This window comes from Podarcis melisellensis (assembly GCF_964234715.1).
Source record: "Podarcis melisellensis genome assembly, chromosome: 7".
Classification (NCBI taxonomy): Eukaryota; Metazoa; Chordata; class Lepidosauria; order Squamata; family Lacertidae; genus Podarcis; species Podarcis melisellensis.
Genome location: NC_138539.1, coordinates 88,060,404 through 88,079,059, shown reverse-complemented (window position 1 = coordinate 88,079,059; position 18,656 = coordinate 88,060,404). Strand labels below are relative to the sequence as shown.

Sequence of the window (18,656 nt, the reverse complement as noted above, 5' to 3'; positions counted from 1 at the left end):
AGCGTGGAGCTTCTCCATCCTGCCTTACAGGCTTTAGAAAAACCAGTGTTCACAAGTGTTGGAAGAGCACATTGATCTCAAGCCAGGCTCTTTGTCCCTTTTCACCAGAGTTCCCCTTTGTGCGCTCTAGGCACGAGGCCAGTGATGTAGCCCAACACAGTCTCACTTGCTATTTTTTAACATGTTTATTTACTTACTGATGACATGCGACTTGGTTTACCTGTCTGGGGTTTATATATTGCAGGCTGAGCTGTGACCAACTACAGAGTTTGCATTAAGGAAAGGGCTTTACTAGTTCTGTTTTTATTATTATCTGTATTTTACTAGATTTGTGTTTAATATTGTTTTAATTCTATTAAGAGTTGAATTACTTTTTGGCAATTATCTTTTATATGCTTTTAGCTTTTTGTATTTTATCACTGCTGCTCACTCATTTGTGTGAGCCTCCCTGAGTCCCAACCTGGGGAAAAGGTGGGATATAAATAAATATAATAATAATAATAATTTGATGAAATCTTAAGTTCAGTTGTGGCTGCGTGGGAAGCGATGGGGACGTTATTTTGGGCTCTGAAGGGAAATAATTTATGTGACTCTTTCTTGCTGGAGTCATGTTATGCTGTCCCTGGAGACAGGACTGTTATGTGAGGGAGTTGAGGTTACCAACCTCCCCCTTTCCCAGCTCTGCCCAAGTCTGGCTCCTCTGCTAATGGAGGTTTACATTGGCATAACCCTGGTGGCACTAGTGTGGCTCCCCAATGCCAGTGTTTCTTCAAGGTACTCGAGTGCACAATCAGTTTTGTTGGTATTGCATATTATCAGGCGCTCATTTTCTTGCTCAAAGCATTTGCTGCAATTCCAGATACCCCCAGGCAGAGCTGCCTAAGGTCTGGCACATGGGTAGGCAAACCAAGGCCTGGGGGCTGGATGCGGCCTCCTCGCCTTCTCAGTCCGGCCCCGCGACGATCCGGGAATCAGCGTGTTTTTACATGAGTAGAATGTGTCCTTTTATTTCAAATGCACCTCTGGGTTATTTGTGGGGCATAGGAATTTGTTCATATTTTTTTCAAAATATAGTCCGTCCCACCACGTGGTCTGAGGGACGGTGGACTGGCCCCCTGCTGAAAAAGGTTGCTGTATCTGGCATGATACAGGTGGGATGAGGGGAGGGGACTTTCCTTTTCGGCCAACTCTCAATGTTCAGGATTAGAGAGGCAGTCATGGCAGCCTAGTGATGTGAAGAGGAGGGATGCAGTGCTGTGCCAGAAACCCACACAGGTAATTCTGGCTCCTGCTTCATTATCATCATCCTTGCCTCATTCTTTGTTATGTCATGGTTTATTTATATGCTGCATTTTGGCCCAAAGCTTACCCCCCCCCCCAAAGTGTCAAACAGCTTTAGAAGAGTGGTCGTTGGCTTTCCTGTAGTTCTGGTCAAGGGGTTGAATATCCCCACTCTTGGTTGTGGAAATTTTGCTCACTCCTTTCTCTTCTATTGAATCTGGTCTTTGGTTTGGCAGTACAGTAGTACCTCTGGTTACAGATGCTTCAGGTTACATACACTTCAGGTTACAGACTCCGCTAACCCAGAAATAGTGCTTCAGGTTAAGAACTTTGCTTCAGGATGAGAACAGAAATCGGGCTCCGGCAGCACGGCAGCAGAGGGAGGCCCCATTAGCTAAAGTGGTGCTTCAGGTTAAGAACAGTTTCAGGTTAAGAACAGACCTCCGGAATGAATTAAATTCTTAACCCGAGGTACCGCTGTACTTAACCTTAACTCAAAAAATAAATTCTAGAGCAAACTTATTCTTAGGCAGTTTTTTTCTTGGAAGAGTGGGAAATGTCTGCGCTGTTTCTCTTCAGTCCCCTTGTCTGCAAAACAAAAGGCGTGGTTAAAATATGTTGAAATCTGGCATCTGATAACAATAAACAAAAATGTCCCCTTCATTTTACTTGAAAGCACTGAGTACTTTTAACTTTTATCACTTGCCGATGTGATAATTCATTTAAGATTACCACAAATAGTCATTTTCAATGTGAAAGATGTGAGGTACAGGCAAAACTCATTTTCTTTGACTGCAGTTGTTCTTATTAACAGGTTTGGTGAAAAGAAAGTATTTTGACTTTTGTCTACAGATTCTGCATTGCTTTGATGGATTTCTGAAACGATTAATACAGTATTTGCATTCCTGAGCTGTTGACAATTTCAGGCCCAATCCTCACTAACACAGAATTTCTCTCGCTCTCAGAGGTTTTGCTCATGGTGCCATTTAGTTGTTTGTCAAGTCTGCTTTCAACCTGGAGGGACCCTGGAGCAGCAGTGGTTTCACCTGTGATCTACTGCTGGGTGAAGCTGCCATCGCTCTGCCCCTCATATGGAGGAGCAGGCTGCAATGCTGGGCCAATACAGCTTGTTCCTCCCTCGGCTTCTTTAAACTGCTCCTGCCCCCCAGATGAGTGATCCCCAGCGCAGTTTAAGGCTCAGCTGGGAGGCAGGCGCCTTCCCAATCTCCAGCTGAGCAGAGCAAACAAGCTGCATTGTCCTGGCTTGCTCTGCCTGAAATATATATCTCTTGAGTGTCAAAGGCCTTCCATGAAGGCAACTCACAGAGCTGATAGAACATATGAAGTAAATGAAGTAAGTGGTACCTCTAGTTACAAACTTAATTCCTTCCAGAGGTCCATTCTTAACCTGAAACTGTTCTTAATAAGAGGCGTGCTTTCACTAATGGGGCCTCTTGCTGCCGCTGCGCCGCCGGCACACGATTTCCGTTCTCTTCCTGGGGCAAAGTTCTCAACTCAAGGTAACTCTTCCAGGTTAGCAGAGTTTGTAACCTGAGGCATTTGTTCCTCTAGGTACCACTGTAATTCCAGTATAACTCTTGGGGACTGCAAAGCTTATGTTGCAAGAACTGTCCATTTAGTTCTACCCTCTGTTTCCTGTTTCTTTGATCAAGTGTCAATCCATAAGATAAGTCATCCTGTTTATTCAGCAAGTTCTGGTGAGGAACCTCTTCAAAAACATTAGAGAAGTTCAAGACTATATAGATAGAGGTGAGCTGATGGACATGCTTGAGAACCCCTTCAGACAATTAATAAATGTTGGTTGGACCATACATCCCATAGTAGAAGTCCTGCTGATTTTTCTTCAAGCACTGGTTTTTTTTTATTAAAAAAATTAGTAGTGCTTTCTACCAGTTTACTGGAGAAGCACATCAGGTGCATGGATCTGATTTCCTGGCTTTCCCCAGAACACTGTTTCAATATTGGTGTGAAATGGGCTACTTTCCAATCTTATGGTATGAAAGCCACGGACAGGTTGCATATTTTTTGTTAGATAATCAACGATATTACATCTGAATTCTTTCAAAATTCTCAGGAGTATATCATCCATACTTGGTTTTTTGTTTTATCAATTTTCGGTAGAACTCTTGATGTCCTAGGGGGAAAGAGCAATCCATGTGTCCGTATGTCGCCAGTATCTTTTGCTGTGAAGACTAATGCCAATAATTCTTCCAGTTTCTTTGCAATCTCCCTATTTTCTTTCAGTAGTTCTTTTACTCATTTGTCATTTGGTGCTACAACAGTCTCCTTGGCTGGTTTCCTATTTCTGATGTAGTTCTGATGATGATGATAATGTTGTTGTTGTTGTTGTAAAGTTAGCCACAAGGACCACTACTGTAAAGAGAAAATCGGGGCATCTCTAGGATGCTTTTCTGTATGCTGGGTAGGAGATGTGCTGCTGGACCATATGGTCAGGGAGCGCATCCCATAATATAGAGGTCACATCTGAAAAGTGTGTGCTTCCACAACCTGTGTATCTGACCCTCTGGTCTGGGATATGGAGCAGGGCATTACCCTTTCATCTTAGTTGAAACTGGTTGAGTAAAACAGGATGGTTTATCTTTGAATGCCTGGAAGTGTGCAATGACCATTAGCTCTGTCTCCCAAAATGGAGGTCTGACAGGCCGAGAGCTGGATGTGATGTACTTTAGACTTCCTACTCCTAATCTCCTTAACCTCACCATCTGCTGCCATCACTGTTAGATGATAACAGATACAGTTTTGCCATGAGGCCCAAAACAGCACTTAAACTGTTGTAGTCCCATAGCACCAATCTTTAACTCTTCGGTGTCTAAGGTGATGTTGCGTTCTGGCAAAGGACAAAGCTTTTATTTTATTTTTTCACCGATAACTTTAAGCTAGAGTCACGGAACATCATGGGTAAGTTCTTTAGCTACCAGTCAGAAACATTATTTGTTAGTAAGCTCAGAGAGAAGCACAATAGAATTACATATAAAATCAAACTTAGTAGCAGAGTTCAAACTCCTGCCAGGGTTGCTCTGTTTTTAACATAAGCTTCACCCATAAACATTGACAAATGATAGTGCTTAAATTCACTCCATGCAAAGATCTACCTCCTGATTGAGTTACAGAGCAGGCCGGGCAAGTTTCTTTTTGATCAGTTGGCAACCTTGTCTTTAACAACACTAGGCCAGCCAGTCTGCCTTTGGTCTTCAACCCCAGATACATACATTCAACCTGGCATTGCTTTGTATTTTTCTCTGCCTGGTGAGCATGACTGGTACCAAACTGTATGGGAAACTGCCCTGCTAGAAAAGTTAACCAACAAAAATAAATTAGCACAGGCACATGCAAAAAAGGATGCTTTCACACCAGTGTGGCTCCCTTTTATCACATATACAGCTCAACAAATCAAGGCCACCATGCTGTTACACATAATTGTATAGGCTTAGTGTATAAAGCAGGTACTGTATAGGCAAACTCCGGCCCTCCAGATGTTTGGGACTACAATTCCCATCATCCATAGCTAATGATGGGATGATGGGAATTGTAGTCCCAAACATCTGGAGGGCTGGAGTTTGCCTATGCCTGGTATAATGCTTTAAAGCCACTTTCTGTAAAAAAAAACAACAACAACCAACACCCCACACTCTATGGCCAAGGGTATAGAATTGCTAAGAATAAGGTCACACCAAAATAGGAAAAAGGCTATTACATATGTTTGAAATACATACGAATTCAAATGTTCATCAAATTAAATGAATAGCATGTTTAAAACTAAAAAAGAAAAAAAAAATGTTTTCTGTAGCTCACATTTCAGAATTGCCAATGGTGAATGACACAATGCCCAGTAATGTAACCGGATCAAAAAAAATCATTATTCATTACCTGCACTGGCAATATCACAGCTTGACTTACTATTTGCTAGATTTTTTAAATGTGTGTTGTAAAACTGTTTCTTTCCTTAGAATTTACAGTTTGTGGAGAATATTTTCTGGAGAACTTTCTAGGAGAAAATATTCTTGAGAATATTCTCATTCACGAGAATATTCTCACATCACGAAGCGCGTCTGGCACCGTTCTTAGTGTCTCCTTCCTATTCCTCTCACCTTGGTCTTTGACAACTGAATCTGTGTTTTCAGGAACCCTGTGACTTACAGTTTTGAACTGTTTTTAATATTGAATTTTAATTAGTTGGTGAACGGATCCTGGGATCTAACGGAGAAGGGCAGGAAATAACATTCAGTAAACAATAATAATGTTATCCGCAGTACCAGCCTGTTTTGCACCAGCCTACCTGCCTGAACTGATCACCTTCATGTTGTTCCTTAAAGGCTTGATCTTTTGGGCATAGCTATCCATTCCATGAATACTTTTGGTGATGTTCTAGACTAAGCTGTTCTTAAACCAAGGTACCACTGTACTTTTTTAAAAAAAGATATACCTCAAACTTGGGGCAAATTATCCTTGAATTGGATGCCATCCTAGAAGGGGTTTTGCCCCAGGGTGCAGACGTCTTTAAATGTCTAACTCCACGAAGGCGTCTCGCCCCACCACCCGCCTGCTATAGTAGCATAATGTTTGTGATACTTATAAACTGGCAGTAGGTGGTGCTGCTAGTGCTGATTACATAACAGCATAATGTAGCAAACGGGGACTTTTCTTGAAAATGCCCTTGCCTTCTCTGTGGTAGACAGGAAGAAGCCATTATAGTTCCTTGGAAGGAGATGAAGTTTACTTTACATTAGAGTCGTAATGAGTTTTTCAAGGGAGATATTCAAGCAAAATCTCGTAACTCTTAATTTGCTTGCAGAAATTCAAATGCATATTCTCGTAATTTGATTTCTACCCCAACATCAGCAGTTAAGCATGCTGTGGGGCTAGAATATTTTAGGAAGAAGCAAGGAACCAGCAAAAAGGTAAAGGTACCCCTGCCCGTACGGGCCAGTCTTGCCAGACTCTGGGGTTGTGCGCCCATCTCACTCAAGAGGCCAGGGGCCAGCGCTGTCCGAAGACACTTCCGGGTCACGTGGCCAGCGTGACATCGCTGCTCTGGCGAGCCAGAGCTGCACACGGAAACGCCGTTTACCTTCCCGCTAGAAAGCGGTCCCTATTTATCTACTTGCACCCGAGGGTGCTTTCGAACTGCTAGGTTGGCAGGCGCTGGGACCGAGCAACGGGAGCGCACCCCGCCGCGGGGATTCAAACCGCCGACCTTTCGATCAGCAAGCCCTAGGCGCTGAGGCTTTTTACCCACAGCACCACCCGCGTCCCATAAGGAACCAGCAAGTTGATACTTAAAACATTATCTTAAAACACATTACAATGGTGCCTTGGTTTACGAACTTAATCCTGTCCAGAATTCCGTTCTGAAACCAAAGTGTTCTTAAACCAAGGTGTGCTTTCCCATAGCAGCGGAGGACTCAATTTCCAAATTGAGTCAACAGGAAGTGAAATATGTTCTTATTCCAAGACAAAGTTCACAAACCAAAACACCTACTTCCGGGTTTGCAGCGTTCTTAATCCAAGTTGGTCATAGACTAAGCTGTTCTTAAACCAAGGTACCACTGTACTTTTTTAAAAAAAGATATACCTCAAAGCCATCAGAATTCTAAAGAATTTTAAATCTGAAATGTATTAAATTTCTAATCTCTTACCTTGTTTCAGCTCTGCACTGTACAAGTAAGCAACTACAGAGAGGAGACAAGGACAGATTGCTTGCATAAGAGGATCTTCAGTTAAGAAAGAAGAGTCGACCAAAGTGTGGTAGGCAACTTTTTTAAGTCTTGGTTGTTGTAATGTGGGTTACAAATTAGCAGAATGGACCTACTGGTCTCTGTGAGGCTCTGCTTGAAGCCAATGGAATGTTTGCCACTACTTTCAACAGGAGGGAGGTGAGCTCTCAAATTCTTTTCAGCCTAACTAAGGGACACTTGGTCAGGAAATCTGATTACCATCTGCCAGCCCATCAATAATGGAGCTTAGCAAAACAGCTTCGCTCCATCTGATTACTTGGTCTAGGAATCACACAGCAGCCGCCCACCATTCTAAGTGACCCAGGCTGGCAGATGATGTGCAAGGAGGGGCCTGGGCTGAGGCTCCAGAAGGGACCAGAATTTGCACTCCAAACTTCTACCTGGTTAGTTCTCATTTCTGTAACTCTGTTTTTCCATGGGTCTTTGTTTATTCCTTCCAAAATAAGCTACAACGTGTGCATTTCTGCTGTGCCTTAACACTTGGGGTATGCTAGAAGGTTTTGTTCGGGTTTTAAATGCTGATGTTTTGCTTAGCACTGAATCAGCTTGAATGATTTTTGCCACCAAAAATGAAGAACTGCCTCCTGGTAGAGATCCTACTGGAAAGGTTTAACACGTCATCTTAATGGTTCAAACTTAGACAAAATAGATGCCATCAGAAGTTAACAGTGAATATTATCACGTAATGTAAAATGTGAAGATTCAGATCTGAAGGTTAAATCTGCAAAATGGAGTTTCACTTCCAACCCAGCAAAAGCACTATTTAAAATGCATGTAACCATTTAAATAAGCCTTTCTCAACCTGTGGGTCCCCAGATGTTGAACTACAACTCTCATCACCCCTAGCTAGCAAGGTCAGAGCTCAGGGATGTTCTTATGCATCATCCCCAAACCAGCACACAACTGGTGTGCATATGTGTGGGCTTCGGCCAGATTGGATGGCTTTAAAAAAGGATTGGACAAATTAATGAAGGATAAGGACATCAATTCCTGCCAGCCTAGCAGTTCGAAAGCACGTCAAAGTGCAAGTAGATAAATAGGTACCGCTCTGGCGGGAAGGTAAACGGCGTTTCCGTGCGCTGTTCTGGTTTCGCCAGAAGTGGCTTAGTCATGCTGGCCACATGACCCGGAAGCTGTACGCCGGCTCCCTCGGCCAGTAAAGCAAGATGAGCGCTGCAACCCCAGAGTCGGCCACAACTGGACCTAATGGTCAGGGGTCCCCTTACCTTTACCTTAAGGACATCAATGGGTACAGTGGTGCCTCGCAAGACGAAAATAATTCGTTCCGCGAGTCTCGTCTAGCGGTTTTTTCGTCTTGCGAAGCACGGCCATTAGCGGCTTAGTGGATTAGCGCTATTAGCGGCTGTTAGCGGCTTAGCGGCTTAGAAAAAAGGGGGAAAGGGAAAAAAACTTGCAAGAAGCAAGCCCATAGGGAAATTCGTCTTGCGAAGCACCTCAAAAACGGAAAGCTCTTTTGTCTACCGAGTTTTTCGTCTTGCGAGGCATTCGTCTTGCGGGGCACCACTGTACTAGCCAAGATGTCTATGCTCTGCTTCCATGGTCAGGGGCAGTAATGCTTCTGAACACCAGTTTCTGGAAACCACGCGGCAGGAGGGTAGGGCAGAGTGCCCTTGCGCTTGGGTCCTTCCTGTGGGTTTCCCATGGGTCCGTCCCATTTAATCCAGGATGCTGGACTGGGCGGGCCATTGGTCTGATCCAACAGCCCCTTTTTATGTTCTTGCCAATTTAAGCTCACTTTTGGATATTGCATGTGTTTGGTTGACCTTGCTCCCAAATCATCAGGAATATCCAAGTTGGATTTATTTTGACAACTGTTTGCAAATATTGCTGACACTGGTTTTCCCAGAAAGGCTCATCACATCACCCCTGTGCTTGTGTGGGACCTGCAGATGCAATGCACCTAGTTTCAGCTCTTCATTTTTACAAAGTAAAATGATTGGTGGTTGTTTTTTTTTTTAAATAAAATTTTCATTTTTAACGGCATTATTTATATTTAAATCAATTTCAAATTTCACACATCTGAGATTACAGTGGTGCCTCGCAAGACGAAATTAATCCGTTCCGTGAGGCTCTTCGTATAGCAGTTTTTTCATCTTGCGAAGCAAGCCCATTGACAGCTTAGCGGATTAGCGCTACAGCTGTCAAGCGGCTTCCAGCGATCAGCTGTTAAGCGGCTTATCAGCGGAACAGCTGATAAGCGGCTTAGCGGCTTAAGAAAAGGGCGAAAAAAGCGGGAAAAAAACCGTGGGGGGATGCAAGATTTTTTTCGTCTTGCGAAGCAATCCCATAGGGGAATTCGTTTTACGAAGCGCCTCCAAAACGGAAAACCCTTTCGTCTAGCGGGTTTTTCGTCTTGCGAGGCGTTCGTCTTGCGGGGCACCACTGTACTTGAATCTTCGGACTTCCCTTTGCCCCCTCCCCCAGTTTCAAATATTTGTCTATTTTTTCTACTGCATCTAATTACATTTTCCAAATTCATTTTATATCCACTTTTATCTTTAACCTCATTACATTATAAATGTTAACAATCCTGCTAATGTTTTTAAATATCTACAGTGATCTTTAAGGTTCTCAATAATTTCCCCCCATTCTTTACTAATTTTCTTCTCATCTTGGTGTCTGATCTTCATTTTTGCCATTTCGGCAAAGTCCATCATCTTGGTTATCCATTCTTCTTTGGTTGGGACTTTCTTTTCCTTCCATCTCTGGGAAAAAAGCATTCTTGCAGCTGTTGATGCATGCATAAACACTCTTTTCAAATCCTTTGGTATTTCATCACCTATTATTCCTAATAAGAAAACTTCTGGCTTTTTGACAAAGGTTATCTTAAACATTTATTCAATTCATTATATATCATTTCCCAGAATTATTTTGTTATTTCGCATGTCCACCACATGTGGTACAATGTGCCTTTCCCCCCCTTACACTTCCACTGTAACATTTTTGCTAATCTTATAGGAGTCAAATACCAACAATACATCATTTTCATATAGTTCTCTTTCAATGTACAACAATCCGTAAATTTTTAATCCTCCTTCCACAACTTTTCCCATGAGTAAAGTTGTATTTTATACTCAGTCATATATATGACGATGATTGTAAGTTCAAACTTAAATGGCACTCAGTGGGAGAACCAACAGACTTAGAAATAATAGGCAAGAATTATTATTTATACTGCTTAACGCCCAAATAGCCTTCTAAGCAGTTTACAAGTTTCAAAACCAATGTCACACAAGCATTAAAATATAAACAACTATAATTAGGGTGCACAATTAATAGAATTGTTTAAAACTTTTAAAAGATAAACACCCATAATTAAAATATGCAGTAATAGGATACTTGAGTCCATAGAGAATATTGAAGAAGAGAGGGATATCAAATGGTAGCATTTGAGTAACAAAATAAAGAAGCAAGCCACACCTTGAGGCTCTTGTCTGTCCGAGGAGAAGGGATGGGTTCTGTCTACTAATCCGTAATATACGGCCTTTTCTATTTTGAACTCTTGTGATCCCTCTGGAGTGAAATTTTTTAAGGATTAGCTGGGGGCCTGGAGCTTCAGTTGAATATTCATGAGGCAGGGCCTTCTCTTCCCACCTCCTGCTGTAGCTGAATCTCGTCTCTTTATTCAGCTGAGCCGAGAGTCTCTGCAGTGCATTAGGAGAGCTGGCAAAACATTCTGTATCAGCAGGACAAGGGGAGAGCGAGGCATCAGCATTATCCTTTGGAACTTCGTCCTGTCTCCATTTGTTATTGAAAAGTATAAATGCAGAATAAGCTGCTGGAAAGGCAAAGTCAGAAAAAAGAACGTGTCACTATTTGGGGGCTGCTTCAGACAAGGGCAGTTTTCCTAAATAGATGTGTCTTCCATGTGGACCATGAAATGGCTTGGCATGTGGTAGGAAGTCCTGGCTGGTGATGGGGCCACACCATGGATGGTGTGGGGAAACAGGCACCTCTGCATTCATCACATGTGCTTTAGCCAACACACCTCCATCCTCCTACCAGTTGTGACATGTTTGCTCCAGTGGACGCTGTCTTATCCACTTGCCTGATCATGTAATGAAACATCACTCAGGAATGTCAATTGTCACATCTTAGCATTTCAGGAGAGGAGAGCACAACAGAGCGCTGTCTGCAGTGTATTTAGATTAGGATGAGAGCCAAATCAAGGACCTGGAGACTTAAATGAGTCACAGGCTAGATATTGGGTGGGTGGGTGTTTTGGTCAGAAAAGGCAGGCTGTTGGAGGAAGATCTAAGAGGAGTGTTGCTGTTAACGGTAATGGGGAAGGGTGAGTAAGGATTCAGTAAGAATTTATTATTATTATTATTATTCAGAAAGTCCGAGCGGAGCATCTTTAGTTAAAGGGCCTGAAAATGCAGAGCAATACCTTCATGGCCTAGGAATGGCTGAAAGAGCAGGCAGGCGGAGAAGGTGAAAACTGTGACTGATGAGGCAGCTGCTGGGGGGGGGGGGGAGAAGGTCCTTCCTGTTTGCATCTCTTGGCAATGGGAGACGGGGCTGCAGATGGGAGTATCTCAGCCAGCGTGTTGCTGAATAGATGGCTGTAGAGGACAAACGCTGGAATCAGCTGGGGTGACTCAACAACAGCACACTTACGCAGTGCTGGCTGTGACACCCCCACATCCGCTGCTGTCTCCTGCCACTGAAAAGGAAGGGTGGGGAAGCTGCCCCCTCCAACAAGCAATTTGCCTCATCGGTTGTTTCTGCTTCCAAACGTTGCAGGTGTATTCACATGTAATGGAGAGCCAAATCATGGCTAAGTGCAAATGTGTGGGCTCCTAGGGTGAAGATCGTGGCCACTGCGCTCCTTGGGAGTAAGTAATGGTTTGGCATAGAACCCAGGCTCATGGTTTGTCTGGTGTGAGAGAAATCACAAGCCTGGGTTTGTTCTTCAGCTAAACCCAGCAGTCACTGCACCCTGGGTCAGCAGCAGGGTCGCGAGAGGTGTGCTGTGGCCGCAGTAGTTCATGGGAAGCCATGGTTTGGCTTTGTGTTACATGTGAACCAGGCCAAAGTGTGTTTCTCATGACTCCCCGAGATGCCTCATTAGGTGGCTTTCCACTCTGAAGGTTGTTCCCATTACAACTGAACAGATCACAGAAGATGTTGTCTTCCTGTCTGGTAGATCAGATTTTCAGTTATTTTCCCCTTCCCCTCAGGCACAGTCCACCATGCCTCCCTACCTGTAGTTCACTTTTGGTGCAATCAGATCATATCCCGCAGGATCCTGAGGGGAAGGGGAAGTTGATACAGTGGTGCCCCGCAAGACGAACGCCTTGCAAGACGAAAAACCCGCTAGACGAAAGGGTTTTCCGTTTTTCGATGCGCTTCGCAAGACGAATTCCCCTATGGGGTTGCTTCGCAAGACGAAAAAAATCTTGCATCCCCGCGGGTTTTTTTCGCTTTTTTCGCCCTTTTCTTAAGCTGCTAAGCCGCTTATCAGCTGTTCCGCTGATAAGCCGCTTAACAGCTGATCGCTGGAAGCCGCTTGACAGCTGTAGCGCTAATCCGCTAAGCTGTCAATGGGCTTGCTTCGCAAGACGAAAAAACCGCTATACGAAGAGCCTCACGGAACGGATTAATTTCGTCTTGCGAGGCACCACTGTACAATTGACGGGTTAGGGTCAGTAAATGGTTTGTGGAGTAAGAGGCAGCTGTTTTTCCTGCACATTCATGAAGTCTGTTGGCACTCATTTTAGCACCCACACTCTTCCCAAAGAGACATAATGCTGACTGGCAGCTCATCACCAGCTTGCTGGTCTACCAACGGCATTCAGTTCCTGTTGCTCTCTGCTTGCCATCCCCAAATCTGACAAGCCACTGTACATTCAGGATAGCGCCAAGAGCAAGAGCTGGGGCACAACATGCTCTCCCTGCTTCTCCAGAGCTGATGCCAAGTTGAGGGCCCTCCTTGATAGCTCCCCTGCTCACCAGTCCAGAGCGAGCAGGCAGGCGCTTCTCCTCTTCACTTCCATCGTCATGGCCGCAGTTCACTCAAGAGAGCTTGCAGGTGAGCAGGCCGTGACAGTCACTGTTGCTGCTTGTTTGCCTGTGGTGAACGTTTGGTTAAGACTGCAGAGATCTTCTTTTTAGCCTATAAGTATCTTGTTTTGGCTTGTAGTCTGCTGTGTATAGCCAACACATTTCTGTAACGTTGCACAAGCTGCATCTTTATTAAATAGCTACGCTATAGAGCTGCCTTCTACTAAATCATGTTGTTAGTCCAGCTAACCCAGTGCTGCCATCTTTGACTGCGCAAGGCCCAGCAGGCTGAGGTGTCTTCCCCAGCTCTGACACCTGAGAACCTTCAACAGGGGATACTGAGCTGAACCAGAGACCGTCTACATCCAGAGCATGTGTTCAACCACTGAGCTGTGGCCTCTCTTAGGGTTACGATACGGGGAAGTATATTGTTAAAATGTCATCATTTAAGCTTGTAGAGTTTGCATGCCTTTGTTAGGAGTACGGAAGCTTTGCAGGTTCACATTCTGTCTGTTAGATACTTTTGGACATGTATCTACATATGACGCAAATCATATGCAAATTTAATGCAAATCTATGCCCTCTTACTTTCAGTGGGTTGGAGGGACCAATCCGCATACAGTGTACAGGGCCAGAAAATCCTGTGGCCATCCTGCATATTCTGGTGGTGGTTATCCTGTTTCATGGGGCAATGCAATAGGTCCCTTCCTGGCAGATATTCACCTTGGAAAGTGGGCATTCTAATTCAGCTAGTAGCTGTTTCTTCTTCCTTACAGCTGGAGGAAATAATCCCAATGATGTACTTTGGCATAGGGAACTGTGCAAAACTTTGGCAGTTGTGGGAATAAGTTCTTTCAACAAGCCTTATCACCTCCAAGAGTACTTCCTGGTTTTTATGCTCTGTAGCCTGAAGAATCTTCTTTCAAACTGGCTTCAATCAAAACTGCAATCCTATATGCATTTATCTGGGAGTAAGCCTCATGGAGGGATGCTGTTGGCGCTGTGGTCTAAATCACAGAGCCTAGGGCTTGCCATCAGAAGGTCAGCGGTGTGAATCCCCACTACTGGGTGAGCTCCCGTTGCTTGGTCCCTGCTCCTGCCCACCTAGCAGTTTGAAAGCACGTCCAAGTGCAAGTAGATAAATAGGTACCGCTCTGGCGGGAAGGTAAACAGTGTTTCGGTGCGCTGCTCTGGTTTGCCAGAAGCGGCTTAGTCATGCTGGCCACATGACCCAGAAAAACTGTCTGCGGACAAATGCCAGCTCCCTCAGCCAGTAAAGTGAGATGAGCGCCGCAACCCCAGAGTTGTTTGTGACTGGACTTAACTGTCAGAGGTCCTTTACCTTTACCTTTAAGCCTCATGGAACGCAATGGGAATTATTTCTGAGTTGACTTAGGTGTGCTCTAAGAGTGCCTCCCTTGAAAACACCTCACATGAACCTTGGGCAGCTCTGTGGCATGAGAATTGTGGCACTGTGCTAGAGTGGTTCTGGCTTACCTAAGGGACCATGTGGAACTGGCAGTTTTGCAGGTACCACATAATACTGATTCTGCACTTGTAATAAACCACTCTTTCAGCATCTACACGTTGGAACTCGCTATCTAGGGACAGTAGGCAGGAGCCTTTGCTATGCTCTTTTCAGAAGCTGCTTAAAACATTTTTGTTTTGACAAGTCTATCCACACATGCAGAAGTTACATGCCTTCTGTTTCATTTTAGCTGCTGTTGATTTTAATCAAATTTTGAATATTTTAAAATACCTATTTCTAACAGGTTTTATCAATAATTTTATTTTTTAAAAATAGTTCTGTAAACCACATAGGGGTTTCCTTAAATTCAAACGTTATAAATGTTTTCTTACATTCAGAATAAATGTTACATCTTTATAAGGGTGAATTTTCACCAGGTTTAGGGCAGTTTATAACCTTCAGATGACATGAGCAGGCTGTGCAATTGTTCTAGTTCCAGCCTTAAAAGATCCTTTACCTGTAGCAGCTGCACGCCTTGAGCCTGACAGCTTTGCAAACAAGATAAACATTTAAAAGCATGGTATGTGTTCAAAATAAACCCTTTGACCTAATTTTGGTGGATGACAACCCTGAATGGAGTTTAGACCTATGATGAAACTAACTTTGAAGGTGCTGCATGGAAACAGACCAGTTTCAAATTCTTTTGATTTAAGTAAATAAGTGTGCTTCTTTTTCCCAGATGGAACAAACTGAAGCCTGTGCCATAGTTGTGGAAATACTTGACCAAATCAGTAGAATTATTATTTTTTATCTTCCCATGTGTTTTGTGTGATAACATCACAGCGGAAATGGTTCTGTAAATCCTTGCAGTTAGCAGAGGTGCATCCACCATCTCTGGTCATCCATTGTAACTTCAGTCCTTGAAGCAGAACACTGAAAATGTAATCGTGTTTATTTTTGTCTGGAGATTGCTGTGTTGTCCCCCCCCCCCCCCCCGTTCCTGGTAGGGTTTATGTGTGCAGCAGATCAGAACAACTAGTGCACCTTATCTTTGAAATCCCATGTTTTGGGCCCCTTAAAGAGCAAGTGAATAAATGCAGCAGGTAGTGATGGTTTCTTTGGAGCTGTTACAATCTGCCATGTACAATGAATCCATCTTAGTTTGTGGATTATCGGTCCGGTAGACTGTAACAGCTCTGTCAGCTCCTTCTGGTATGGTATGTCCAAAGGCAAACTAATGTAGCTTATGTGTGGTTTTATTTCTGCTCAGAATATTCCCAAGAATTTTTTCCCATGCAATATGCAATAGAAATCTTGGCTGCTTCCTATTCTACTTCTGAAAAAACAGCTGAAGAGGTTCCAAGGATTTGTGGAAGAAATTATACATACTTGCTATAGCTACATCTATTTAATATACAGTGGTACCTCGGGTTACAAATGCTTTGGGTTAGAAATATTTAGGGTTACAAACTCTGCTAACCCGGACGTAGTACCTTGGTTTGAGAACTTTGCCGCAGGATGATAATGGAAATCGCGCAGTCGCACGGCGACAGCGGGAGAGCCCATTAGCAAAAGCGTGCCTCTGGTTAAGAAGTTTTTGGGTTAAGAACGGACCTCCAGAACGAATTTAGTGCATAACCTGAGGTACCACTGTACTAAAAAAGGTCTGCCACTCCAGATTCCCCACCCCCTTTTGCCATTGGCTGGAACTGCTCTGACATAATGGAGTGTTAATGGTGAGAGAAAACACCCTAATGGCTTGATTGCTGCAGCCAGATTGCTGACTGGGGCTGGTCATCAGACATGATCCAAAGTGCTGGTTATAACCCATAAAGCCCTACATGGCTTAGGTCCAAGCTATCTGAAAGATTGTATCCCCTCATAGGAACCTGCCTGGGTTTTGAGAACCTTGAGGCTTTCTCTCGGTCCCACCACCCCCACAGGCACAGGAGAAGACCTTCTCAGTGGCTACTCCCAGACTTCGGAAGTCTCTCTCTGGAGAAGTTAGACTGGCTCCCTCCTTGTCCTTCTGCCGGCAGCTGAAGACCTCCTTGTTCCAACAGGGTTTGCGGAACTGACTGTTTTTAATGAAAGGGATGGTGCTTTCCTGTTCTTATTGCAATGTTCTAAACAGATTTTATATAAGCATATAGTTTAAATTCTATTGGTGTTTAATTGTTTTCAATGATTGTTTTTTCTAGGATTTTAGCAGTTCTTGTTTTATCTGTATAAAAGCTGCCTTGAGTCCTGTCAGGGAAAAAGGTGGGGTGGTAGTAGTAGTAGTGGTTAATAATAATAATAATAATAATAATAATAATAATAATAATAGAATAATAATAATAATAATAATAATAATAATAATAATAATAATAATAGCAGCAGCAAACTAGGAACTAGAACTCATATTAGCTAGAGCTGCTATATGGGCCTTTCTAGGATTGCCACACGTGCTCTATGTCCTCTGCTTCCTTCTCATGCAGAAATCAGTCTTAAAAGGCAGAGGCAACTTTTGATTTTAAAAAGTACATGCCCTTGGATGTTGGGTCATTGTGGGCCTGGAGATGGAGTTAGGCTGGACTAGGGAAAGCCTGGCTGGGCAGAGCCTGGCATCCCAGAAGACCATGACTTAGTCAGGATGGAACCTGGTGGTGGATCCCCATCGGCCCATTTTGACCAGGCTAGCTCAGAAGTCTTCTGGCTTTTCCGATCCCAGTGTATCCTGTGGGAGATTCTTCTGCCGCTGCGTCTTCCAAGTCATCAGGTTATAGGGCAGTATATATATTTAATTAACAACAGCAACCTGGACAGAAAGTGAGGTGGAGAAAGAAGATACCACGTGAGATTGTCAAAAGAAGAAGGCAAATGTGCGTTAATAGTCTAACCAGGGTGGGGCAAAAAAGGACACGCATCCCAAGCATGTGTGTGTGAAATGGGCATATAAAGATAATTGGTTGTCTGTCTTTTGCTGTTGACAGTACAGGAGATTTTAGTGTATATGGGCTAGTTGTTTTTAATTGAGTCATTATGGCAGGTTGCTGAAAGCAACAATAACCTTCGTTTTTTTCAAAAGCTGATAAAATAAAATATATTTTTTTCTGTTCCCAGTTTGACATAATTCAACATGTTTTTAAGGCAATAGATTAAAGAAAAAAGCCAGATATTGGAGCCTTGCTCATAGGCTTATTCACCTTCTCACATGCCAGCTCATGCATTCAGCCAGGACATGGAGGGGAGCAGCATCCCAAGGCCATGGCCCTAATCGCCTCATGGAGGACTCTTTTCTGCATTCCTGGCAACATGTGGAGGTCAGTGGCGGGACAGGCAGCCTCAGCCCTCCTCCCCTCCTTGCGTTGACAGGGTGTGGGGGCTCTGGATGGTGTGCCCAGGCCTACTGAGGCAGCGCTGTGGCTTCTCCTTGACTTTGTCGGTCAGCCACAACATGAAGGGGCATTCATATATGTGCCTCTTCGTATACAGGTAAAGGAGAGGTGGGAGCTGTTCTTTACATGGAAAGCAGCATTTGAGGAAGGGGAAGGTAGAGCTCCTCTGTGCCTTGGCTCCCTGCGCTCTCCCTCAGCCCTGCTCCAGTAGCAACGCTGAGCTAGGCTGTGAGAAAATGCTGAGAAACAATAAAGTGCTGTGAGGTAAGATGCAGGGGGAGAGGCTTTTGCGTCCCTCTCCCATGCGCTCTTTACCTTGTGCAGCTCTGCCTCCACAGTCTGAGGCAGCAGTGCTGCAGAGCATCAGTTGCTGGAAGCCATGGGGGCTGCAGAGTCCTCTCGCTTTCAGGTCCTGCTTTTGGGTTTCCCACTGGAGCGTCTGGTTGGCCACTGTGAGAACAGGATGCTGGCTAGAGGAGCTGTTGACTTGATCCAGCAGACTCCTCTTGTCTTCATTGCGTCCTCTGCTTTATATGTGAATATGACAGGCATGTGGATAATATAAATGAAGCTGCTCTGTTCCAAATACCGTACTTCACCACATAATGGTTGCATTTTTAATGCTGATTTTTCTTTTCAAAAAAAGGGGGGTGCAACTATTATGCAGTAAATGCATAGTTTAGCCTAGGTCTCTAACCCTGCCCCGCGAGCCCCACTCGGAAA

General features: G+C 44.0%; 1 protein-coding gene across 3 annotated transcripts in view; it reads left to right on the top strand.

Moving 5' to 3' along the window:
* Positions 1-18,656, top strand: part of CXXC5 (CXXC finger protein 5) — a 63,900-nt gene that overhangs the window by 25,236 nt on the left and 20,008 nt on the right. For 2 of the 3 annotated variants that reach the window (XM_081917913.1, XM_081917911.1), the window contains exon 2: positions 6,970-7,068. The exons of the other annotated variant lie outside the window; for it this stretch is intronic. The gene's annotated coding sequence lies outside the window, so the exon portion shown is untranslated. The remainder of the gene's footprint in view (positions 1-6,969; positions 7,069-18,656) is intronic. 3 annotated transcript variants of the gene reach the window in all.